The following is a 12,102-nucleotide window of genomic DNA, read 5'->3' on the forward strand; positions in this document are numbered from 1 at the left end:
ATTTAAAGAACTTCAACCATAGGGCCACCTGATTTGACATCATAACTTGACACCCTAGAAAACTTAAACTCGTTGCGGCAAGGAGCTGGGCGCTAGCATGGTGGGCAGCACGGCCATCCTCAACTGCAAAACCTTTTTTCCTCAGCTAAACCATTCCTTCCTTAGAATTAAATAATAAGTCATAGGACTTCGAGGTAGTTTGCTTATGTAACATAAATCCTCACCTCATTTTTAAGCCTTTGTATAGCTCTGTTGCACAATATAAGCCCTAGCTCGTCTTAAGATTCTGAGGTTGTCGTTCGTCGCAACCTAAATCCTTACATTTTCCAGCCTATTTGTTTGATCGTTTCACACAAAATGTAAGCCTTAAATAAATAAAATTTATAGGATGAAACACTTAAATAATTTCTCCTCAAAATTGAAGCCAAACAATAGGATAGACTGGGAAGTCACCGAGGTTCTCATCCGGATCTATGACACCCCCCCCCCTAGTTCTTCCTCCTTACACCCCCTAGTTCTTCCTCCTTTGGATTCCAAAACAAAGTATGCCAAATCTGAACCAATCCCTATTCACACATCTTCATCTGATCTCGTTGAAAAATCTTATCCTTTTGAAATCATTGAAGATAATATTTTCTGATTTTTATCGAGAGTTTTCTTAGGTGACTTCAGTCATTTAAGATGTAATTAACTATAGGGGCTTGCCCTTATAGAAAATTTTTCTGAACCCAGCTTAATATAAACACTATTTAATTATTCATATTAAATAGGAAAAATTGTCGGCAAATAAAATAGTTTTGCAGTCCAAACGGACGTCATACATTTCTTAGTTTATTTGATCAAGCCTTACCCTCATGTCTTGTGTTTATCCTTCGGGATAGATACAGGATTTGAGGTATAGTGCTCTTTCATTTAAACTACAAAAAATATGAGGTCAGTTTGATTTCATATTTTTCTAAACTTAAACGTCCTTCGGAAGCAGGCGACGGGATTTTGATTTTGTTGACCGACGGCTTCTTACGGGCAACTCCTTAACTTTTTAGTGTCGGCAGTATGTCATAGATTCAGAGGAGAACCTTAGTGACTTCCCAAGCTACCCTAAGATTTGGGTTCAATTTTGTAGAGAAATTATTTCAATGTTTCATCCTGCAAATTTTATTAGTTAGGGCTTACATTTATATGAAAAGATCACACGAATAGCCTGTAAGATATGAGGATTTAGATCGTGACAAATGACAACCTCGGAGTCCTACAATATGGCCTGTAAGATATGAGGATTTAGATCGTGACAAATGACAACCTCGGAGTCCTAAAATATGTTAGGGCTTATATTGTATAGCAGAGTCTTACAAAAGTCTAAAGATAAGTTGAGGATTTATGTTGCATAAGCAAATAACCTTGAAGTCCTATTGATTATTGTTTAATTTTAAGGAAAGGATAGTTTAGTTGGTGTAAAGATGTTCTGTTGTTGAAAGTGGTCATGCTGCCCACAATGCTAGCTCTAAGCTCCTCATCGTTGCGAGTTTAAATTTTCTAATGTGTGAAGTCATGATGTCAAATCTAATGTTTCTTATTGGTTATGGTTATCTAAATATTATGGTGCATATTAAAGTTGATTAGAACGACACCAGTTAGGATCCTACGGTTCCCTTGTTCCGGTACCACTATTTTCTTTTGGATTCAGTTAGTCCAAATGAATTTACTAAACTAAACTTAATGAGTTTCATACTTTCATTTAGACTGTGGGAAATCTTGTTAGCAACCGTAGGTTACCTCCTTCGAGGGATTCATAATCATCCAATAAAGACATTCCAATCTAGTTGTGATTTTTGTTTTGTGATGTTTGTGATTAAATTTTGAGTTGCCTTATATTTTGAATGTTGTGGCGGTAAATTTTATCTTGTTTTATTTTTTTATATTTTTGTTTTTGTTTTACAGCTATTCTAGCAGTTTTGATTTTCATGCAGGGTGACATCAGGCGTAGCTATCAAACCCCAAAGTATGACTATTGAATCTCAAATGATCTTAGTGGATGATTTTAGAACAAAATATGGCAAGTTCAATTTGTCCTTTAAAATGTCCAAGAGATTCCAAGGTATTCGGGGGGGGAGTGACCCTGAACTACTTCGATGATCTCTTAAATTATTTTGAGTTCATTTGGAACTTCATCATATTGTTCCATTAGTCATCCAATGTTAGAGCGTGACTACCTCGTTGCCCGGTGAAGCTTGACAATTCAATTATCCCAAGAGTATGATACTTAATCAATTTGATACTTTACTTTAAAGATTATATGGATGAATGCCCCCAAGGCAAGCTTAATTCATTAAAGATTTGGTGCTCCCCAAAAATGGGCTTGGAGTGCTTAAGAGGTGTTAGTCCTCAATCATATTATCTTCTAGATCCAATCAATTGAGTTTAGACATTGAGCCTAAGTCACTACCAAGCTCTTAGCAATCATAATGAGAGAAATTGTTGGTGCTTAAAATTTTGGTTTGAGTGATATATATTCTTATTAAAAGATCACATCATCATCAATTTTAGGCTTAAGATAAGTAAATTATCATATTTCTAGCTCTGGCCTATCACTTAAGAATCATTTGATCTTAGTTGACTTCCACATCATGCAGATTAGGGAAATTATGATTTTGCAGATATTGTAAAAAAATGATAAGTTGGTTCTACCTTTAACCCATTGCATTTCGATCATCAAACATATTTATTAAGGATCAAAATTTCTCATCCCCAATGATTAATCCTAAATTTTGGTTAAGACACCAAAGCCTAAAATTACTATCCTGCCCATAGGGCTCCTCACCTTATAATTCTTCAAGCAAAATTCAAATGGCCTTGAAAATATTTGAGTATCCTATCCATGGATTAATTAAAATATCAGAGAGGAAAGTATGATTTTTCACAATTTGATTTAATTTAAATAATTATTTTAACTCAAAAATATGATTTTTAAATGTTAATTTATTTAATTAATAAAAATTAAGTTTTTTTTAATTTTTAGGAAAATTATTAGAGGTTTTCCTAGGTCAGAAGAATACTTAGACAAAATTTTATGATTTTTCAAATAATATTGTATTTATTATAATTATTTAAAGTTCATTTTTAATGCTTGTTTAAATACAAAAACATGTTTAATCTTCAAAAATTATTCTTAAATTTTTATTAAACCCTCATAAGTCCAAGAAACTCAGAGAAACAAATTTTATACGTTTATGATTTATTTTTAATTTATTGCAATTATTTTAATGGGAAAATAAGAAAAATACATTTTAGGCCTTTAGAAATTTATTTTTAATTTTGAAAAATCAGAAATAATATTTTAAGGGGTGAGAAAATATTTTAAGGGATCCCATGTGATCAAGGAACTATTGCACAAATTTTGAACTATTTTATATATTTTTAAAAATTTTGATTATTTTAATAATTTTTAATTCAAAATATACTTTAAAAATAAAATATTTTCACAAAAAATAGCTTTTATTTTTATTAAATGCCCCTAGCCATAGGAACCCAGAAAAATGTTTTCCATAATTTTTCTAAGCTTATTTAATTTATTATAATTTATTTTGTGCAAAAATATCATTTTTACTTATAAAATCTACTTTAATGGCCAAATCAACTTAAATAAATTTGAAATTTTTTACAGTGAGTTGAAGTGATTTTTATGAACAATGTCAAATTTTCATTTATATTTAATTTAAATAAATTAATACAAAGTAAAAATATTTAATTAATAATAAAAAGATAAAAAATTATTCAAATCATCACATTATTTTTCCTAAGCTCCTCTGACTACAAGAAACCAAAAAAAATTAATTTCATAATTTTTAAGGGATCTTTTTAATTTATATAATTAATTAAAGCCAAAATAGTCACTTAGGCTTGAAAGTTAGAGTTGGAAGCACAGAGGTGCTCTCTAACTTTTGAAAAATCAGAGGAGGTACCCTCTGTCATGAGGAATCAACTTTATTAATTTCAAGCCATAGTTTGATCCAAATCCATTGACAACTGAACATAAATGTTGGTTTCATCATTCTCCTCATCAAGATCAAGAAACTGTAAAATAAAAGTGCAAAGTTTAATATAATCATATCAAAATCAAAAAAGAAGAAAAATTAACATAAATAAAGAATTTCAAACCGCAGAGGCTGGAGAGAGTGCAACATGACTAGAAATGGTATCATTTGTAGATGATATAATAGATCCTCTACTTCTATTAAGAGCAGAAGCATCATTCATGTCATTTGTTGCATTACATCTTCTGAGATAACTATTGCGAATTGGGCATTCTCCATAACCATTTCATCTTGGTCAATTTCTTCGTCTTCATCAATAAACTTAGAAATACAAATATATGAGTACATCATTTTTAATTGATTTATTAATGCTTAAGTTGAAAAATGTGTGAGAGAGAGTCATTTGAATTATCTTGATAAGTATTGAATGCGCCAAGCACAATGACAAGTTGTATATTTTATCGTAAATATATAAAAAATATATGACCATACAAAAAAATAAGTTTTGATAAGTTTCTATATAACTCGGAGCACAAAACTATATTTTTAAAATAAATAATTACCTTCTTCAACTTTTTTTTACTTCAAATTTATGTATATTTGAAGATTTTTGCTCTAGTAAGTTTGATTTAGGCTGATCCAAATCCATGGACGATTGAACATAAATAATAGTTTCATCATTCTCCTCATCAAGATCAAGGAACTGTAAAATATAAGAGCAAAGTTTAAATAAAGTCATACCAAAATAAAAAAAAAGAAATTAACAAAAATAAAGAATTTCAAACCGCATGGGCTGAAGGGAGTGCAACATGACTGGAAATGGTAGCATTTATTGATGATATAATAGATCTTCTACTTTTACTTAGAAAGGAAGCGTCATTCATGTCATTTGTTGCAATTACATCTTATGATATAGCTGTTGTGAATGGAGCATTCTCCACAATCATTTCATCTTGGTCAATTTCTTCGTCTTTATCAATAAACTTTAAAATACAATATCACAGTTTAAATATGGTAGTACTAAAATAAAAATGATGAAAATTTTGCAAAAATATAAAGTAATAAAAAAAATCAAACCTCAACACCTGAATTTTTTTGTAAAGGAAGCGTGATGTGACATGAAGTGGTGGTATTTGTGGACTTTATAATGGGTGAAATACTTCTATTAGAAGTGAAAGCATCATTCATGTCGTTAGTTGCAATTGCACCTTCCATAGCAGTTGTTGTAAATAGGATATTATCAACAACTTGTTTTTTTCTTTTCACTTAACTTCTTATGAATTTTATGTGGACCACGACATAACAATGATTCATCATCATCTAGAAAAGTATGATCTTGTTTCATTACCTGCCCAACCATTTGAAATGTAGATCCATTAATATGAAGTATAATTAGGGGTGAGGCAAATATTTACCAAAGAAATTGGGAAAAAACTAGCAAAATTTACTGTGTACTCATTGTGTTAGCACAATATGCCATAAGCAAGGTAGGGAAATGATATCACAAAGATTTACATAATATTTGAACTTAAAAGGACCTAATCACATCTTATACACATATTTACAATTTTTTTATAGCTAATCATGCACTCATATTATCCAAAATGTTAAGTTAGAATAACTTGTGTTTTAATATGGCCTAATTTTTAGTTTAAAAACGGGAACAATGTTGGTACATACATAATTAAACTCTCATATACAAAAAAAGGACAATCATTTACATAATAATATGTGACAACATGTTTAAATGTTTTGGGTATTTTAAGATACATAGAAATACATCTATAAATACAAATACAAATATATGAGTACATCTTTTTTAATTGATGTACTAATGCTTAAGTTGGAAATGTGAAAGAGAGTCATTTGAATTTTCTTGATAAGCCATATAATACGCCAAGCACGATAAAAAGCTATAAATTTGTCGGCACTATTTTAGTTGAGGAGTTGCCCGTTGGAAGCTGTCAGCCACCGGAATCGAAATCTCGTCGCCTGTTTCGGAAAGGCATTTAATATATATATATATATTTAAAAATATATGAGGGTAAGGCTCAATCAAATAAACTAAGAAATATATGGCATCCATTTGGTCTACGAAAACCACTTTATCTGCCGATACGATCCTCTATTTAATACGAAGAATTAAATAAGGTTTATATTAAGCTGGGTTCGGAAAAGCTTCTCATAAGGGTCAGCCCCTATAGTTAATTACACCATAAATGATCGGAGTAACTCAAGAAAACTCTCAATAAAAATCAGGAATTATTATCTTCAAAGAGGTCAAAAGGATAGGACTTTTCAACAAAATCAAACAAAGAGGTGTGAAATGGGAATAGTTCAAATTTGGAGTATTTGGTTGTAGAGTCTAAAAAATAGAGTCCAAAGGAGGAAGAATTGAGGGATGTCATAGATTCGGAGGAGAACTTCGATGACTTCCCAAGCTATCATATGGCTTCAGTTTAGAGGAGAAATATTTAAGTGTTACATCCTGTCAATTTTATTAGTTTAGGGCTTACATTTGTGTGAAACGATCACACAAATAGCTTGGAAGATGTGAGGGTTTAGGTCATGACAAACTACAACCTCAGAATCCTAAGAAAAGTTAGGTCTTAAAAGTTAGGTCTTATATGTGCAAAAGCCTAATCCAAAGAATATCAAGTGCTGAGAATTTCAAAACATGAAATGCAAAAACCTTGAAATTCTATGGCTTTGTTATTTAATTCTAAAGAATGACTTAATTGGTGAAGACATGTTTTGTTGTTGAAGATGATCGTGTTGTCCACTATGCTAGCTCCAAGCTTATGCTAGCTCCAAGCTCCTCAGTCCACTATGCTAGCTCCAAGCTCCTCATCATGACAAGTTTAAGTTCTCTAATGTGTCAGGTTATAATGTCAAATTAAATGTCCTTATGGTATGGTTCTTTAAATGTTATGGGATATATTAAAGTTGATTAAAGCAACACCGGCTAGGATCCTACGGTTCCCTCGTTTCAGTACCACTATTTTCTATCAGATTCAGATTCACTTAGTCCATTTACTAAACTCAATTTAATGAATTCCGTATTTTCATTTAGACTGTGGGAAATCTCGTTAGCAACCGTAGGATACCTCCTCCGAGGGATTCCCGATCATTTGATATAGACATCTTAATTTAGTTGAAATTGTTGTTTTATGATGTTTGTAATTTAAATTTTGAGTTGTATGTTGTGGCGATGAATTTTATCTTGGTTGATTTTAGTATTGATTTTGATTTTGCGGCTATCCTAGCAGTTTTGGTTTTCATGCAGGGTGACATCATTGTTTAACATACAAACTCAAGACAAGAAGTACAGAAAGTTAAATGTAATAATTTAAAAGTGTACTTATCCCCTTCTCAACATTCCCACTAAAATATTTTAGTGAATGATTTCCTTGAACAAAATATAACAAGTTCAATTTGTCCTTCAAAATATCCAAGAGATTCCAAAGTGTTCGGAGGATGACCCTGAACAAAGTGTTCGGAGGATGACCCGGAGCCGCTCCACTTAGAACTTATCAAATTGTTCTATTAATCATTTTAAGATTGACTTAAAACTTAACTACCTCAAGAATAAGAAAATCAAATAGTCACTTAACATTTTATTTTGATAGTTATGTGAGTGGATACCCCAAAGGGGCAAAATTCAAGGTTATTAAGGACTTAAATACCTTAAATTAAAGTAGGGCTTAAAATGTTTGAAAATATTTATTAATTAACTGTTTTCATCTTTCCTAATCCCGATTAAGACAATTTCGCATATCAAACCTAATTCATTATTAGACCTCTTTTTAACTTCAATTTTCATAGTGATTTAAAATAATTTAAATGTTGAATCAGAATTTTCATCAATATCAAATTATGCATTTGATCACTAACTAATAGGCTTTAAATGAATGAGTTATTATCTTCATAATTCAAGCCCAATACTTTAGGATCTTCTAATTGAATTGACCTCCAATTTATGATAATTAATAGAATTACAATTTTATTTTTATCATGAGACAGGAGGCAAGTTGGTTTCTACCTTTTTAACCCATTCTATTTTAATCATCCAAAAAGTTTATTATAATCAATATTTTTACCCTTTTTCCCTTTGATTAATCCTAAAATTTAATTAAGGTACTAAAATTCTAAAATTATCATTTTGCCCATAAAGCTCCTCACTCTATAATTTATCAAATGAAACTCAATTGACTCACAAAATAAGCTTGAAGAAAACACAGGGAAATACAGAGAAATCTCGAAGGAAATAATAAATGAACAATTAAAAGCCAAAATGGACTATAAGTATTCAGGTTCGGGTGGGCTCATAAACTATATATATATATATATATATATATATATACGAGGGACTTTGAAGGCTACTATCGGTCACTCGTATGTATAGAGCCCGACATTCAACTAGAATGGTGTCCTACTGTACCAACTTAAGAGAGTACTCCTTAGCCCGGTACTGGTGATTGACAAGTGGACAATTGAATTTATATTTAAAATTTATATTTTGGCATACACATAAGTTTCATGCAAAGAAAGTTATAGTAATTTTGTAGTTAAAATACTTTTGCAAATGTAGTATTTGTTCTTATCGTATTTGTTCTTATCAGTTTTGTAGAAATATGATTGTCCACAGTCGATCACACTGTCGGGTGTGGGACCGCCAACAACCTAAGAGTGCAAAGATGCCCCGTTAGTCTCATGTCAGTGAATAATATTATCATCCTACGGTTCACCGAACCCGATGCTGTAGGATAGAACATTATTCTATTCTACCACTGGCGTGTCTTTGTCGTCATCGCCCTTACCCCAAAATGAACCGTCTAACTTATAATCTTGCTTGATGGTTCACATATAGCAAAAGGCTATATGTGCACACTTATGTTTCATAAGTAAGTGTATAAATCCAACAAAAAAGCAAAGAAGAAAAGAAGAAAAATAGGGTGAGAGAGAGGAGAGAACAATCCACCTAAAAAAGCGAAGAGGTAAAAGGTGAATCGACCCTCAAAACAGCGTCTAAAACGATTGATAAAAAGACCCAAAAATGAGGCTCAACGATTCACGAATCAACCCAATAAGGGTATCATTTTCTCCAATTTCACAAACAGATCAACCCAAGAAGGGTACAAACAGATCTCTCCAATTTCACAAACAGATCAACCCAAGAAGGGTATCCTTTTCGAATTGTATTTCAAGCAAGTCGAAACGTCAAAGAGATCGAACCTACGCAACGACTACAAATATAGCCCACAAATGTAGCCCAAAAGCCCTCGATTCTATAGCTAAAAGGCTACAAAAGAATCTTAAAAAGAGCGACCCAAGTATCACAAATTAAAGCTAGCTAATGCAGCCTCAAATGCATAATTTAGAGACCTCCGAGCCACTTCCAAAATTTTCCCAAATATCACAAGGGATTCCTCTCCTCTTTTCGCAAACACAACTATTTTCTTTCAAATTCACTTAGTTCAAATGAATTTACTAAACTCAACTTAATGAGTTCCATACTTTCATTTAGACCGTGGGAAATCTCATTAGCAACCATAGGTTACCTCCTTCAAGGGATTCCTAATCATCTGATAGAGACATCTTTATTTAGTTGCAATTGTTGTTTTGTAATGTTTGCGATTAAATTTTGAGTTGTCTTATATTTTGAATGTTGTGGCAATGAATTTTGTCTTGATTGATTTTAGTTTTAGTTTTGGTTTTATGGCTATCCTATCAATTTTGGTTTTCATGCAGGGTGACATCGTTGTTTAACATACAAGCTCGAGACATGAAAAACAGAAAGTTAAATGCATTACTTTAAAAGCGTACCTATCTATTCTTCTCATTCCACCACCTAATAGGTTAGTATTTGCAAGACAAGTATATAATTTTGCAAGAAATTTAAATTGCAAGAGTAGATGAATCCTTAGCTACCAAACCCCAAGCTATGATTTTATTGAATCTCAGAAGATCCTAGTGGATGATCTTAGAACAAAAATATGGCAAGTTCAATTAGCCTTTCTGAATGTCCAATAGATTTCAAAAATGCTTGAAGCATGACCCTGGACCATTTTAAAGATCTCTTGAAATATTAGGAGTTCATTTTGAACTTATCGTATTATTACATTAATCATCTAAGGTCGAAGTGTGACTACCTCGTTGCTTAGTGAAACTTGTTGATTTAATTATCTCGAGGATAGGATACTCAATTAATCAATTGATGTTTTGTTTAACGGTTATATGAGTGGGTGCCCCTAAGGCAAGTTTAGGTCATTTAAAGATTATAGTGCCCATAATTAAAGTTAAGCTTGTAGAGTTTAAATATCTTAATCACCAATCATGTTATCTTCTAAATCAGATCAATTGAGTTTATACATTGAGCCTAGGTCACTACTAAGCCTTTAACAATCATGATAGGTGAAATGGTGAGCATCAAAACTTTGATTTAAGTGATATGCATTATTATTGAATGATCACATCATCCTTTACTTTGGGCTTGAGAAAATTAAATTATCATCTTTTCTATCTTAAGCCTCTTAAGCCTCTATCTTAAGCCCACCACTTAAGAATCGTTTGATCTTAGTTGACTTTCAAGTATGCAGATTCAAAGAATTATGATTTTGTTGATGTTGTTCAAGGGTGGTGAGTGGGTGTCTACCTTTTTATCTCATTGTGTTTCAATTATCTAAACATGTTTATTAATATCAAAATTACCTATTTTCCTTTGGTTAATCCTAAATTTTGAATAAGGCATCAAAATCAAGATTGACTATTTTGCCCTTGTGGCACTTCACCTCATAACTCTTTAAACACAACTCAAATGACTTTGAGGTTTTAGAGTGACATATCCATGAGGTAATTACAATATTAGAGGAGAATATGTGGACTTCTCAAAATTTAATTTAATTTAATTATTTATTTAAATTCAGAAAATAGGATTCTTTAGAAATTGATTTATTTAACTTTCCAAAATAAAGTTTTTTATTTATAAGAAAATTATTAAAGGTTTCCCTAAGATAGAGAAATACTTAGACAAAATTTTATGATTTTTTTGAATTAATTTATTATAATTATTTTAAAGGGAAAATAAAGAAAATCTACTTTTAAGCCTTTAAAAGTTATTTTTAACTTTAGGAAAATTAGGAAAAATGGATTAATGAGTCCCAAGTGATTAGAGAGCAATTAGGCACATTTTGAAATATATTGATGTTTTCAATATTTTTAAATATTTTTAATTATTTTAAAATTCAAAATAAGGCTCAAAAATTAAGTATTTTCTAAAAAGTAATTTTTATTTTTCCCAAGTGCCTCTGATTACAAGGAACTCAAAAAACCACTTTTCATAATTTTCCCAAGTGTATGTAATTTATTATAATTTTTTTGTACAAAAATACAAGGTTCTTAGAAAATCAACTTTAATACTCAAACCTAATCAAATAATTTTCCAATTTTTACAATGGATAAACATAATTTTTATGAACAATGTGAGATTGATTTGTCAATTTCTTATGAGTATGTAATTTACAAAAGTTAACATAAGATATTTACATTTAATTAAATATCAAAATTTACAAGATAATTCAAGACATCATGATATTCTTACTAGACTTATCTGACTAGAAAAATTTACTAAAATTATTCTCATAATTTTCCAAATGATATTTTGATTTATATAATTAAAAGAAGCCAAAATAGCCTCCCAAGCTTGAAAATTAGAGCTAGAAGCATAGAGATGTCCTATGACCTTGAAAAAATTAGAGAACATAGTCTCTATCATTAAGAATAAACCCTTAAAATTTCAAGCCATGGTGAGCAATTTTTAATCATAATGAATTAAAATACTCCAGAGGGTATTTAATTTATTAAAAATCAGGGAATAAGAAAATAACTTTTATTTTTACTTTTATTTTTAGTCCACATTTCACTAAGCAAGAGGGAATTTTTCTTTTATTTTATGATTTTTCTAGAGAAAGATATGGATTTTTTATGATTTTTCTAGAGAAAGTTTATGATTTTTCTAGAGAAAGATATGGATTTTTTAAGTTTAGGCTTTTAAAATAATTCAGAAAATCTG

Source organism: Phalaenopsis equestris, unplaced genomic scaffold, assembly GCF_001263595.1.
Source record: "Phalaenopsis equestris unplaced genomic scaffold, ASM126359v1 Scaffold205151, whole genome shotgun sequence".
Taxonomy (NCBI): Eukaryota; Viridiplantae; Streptophyta; class Magnoliopsida; order Asparagales; family Orchidaceae; genus Phalaenopsis; species Phalaenopsis equestris.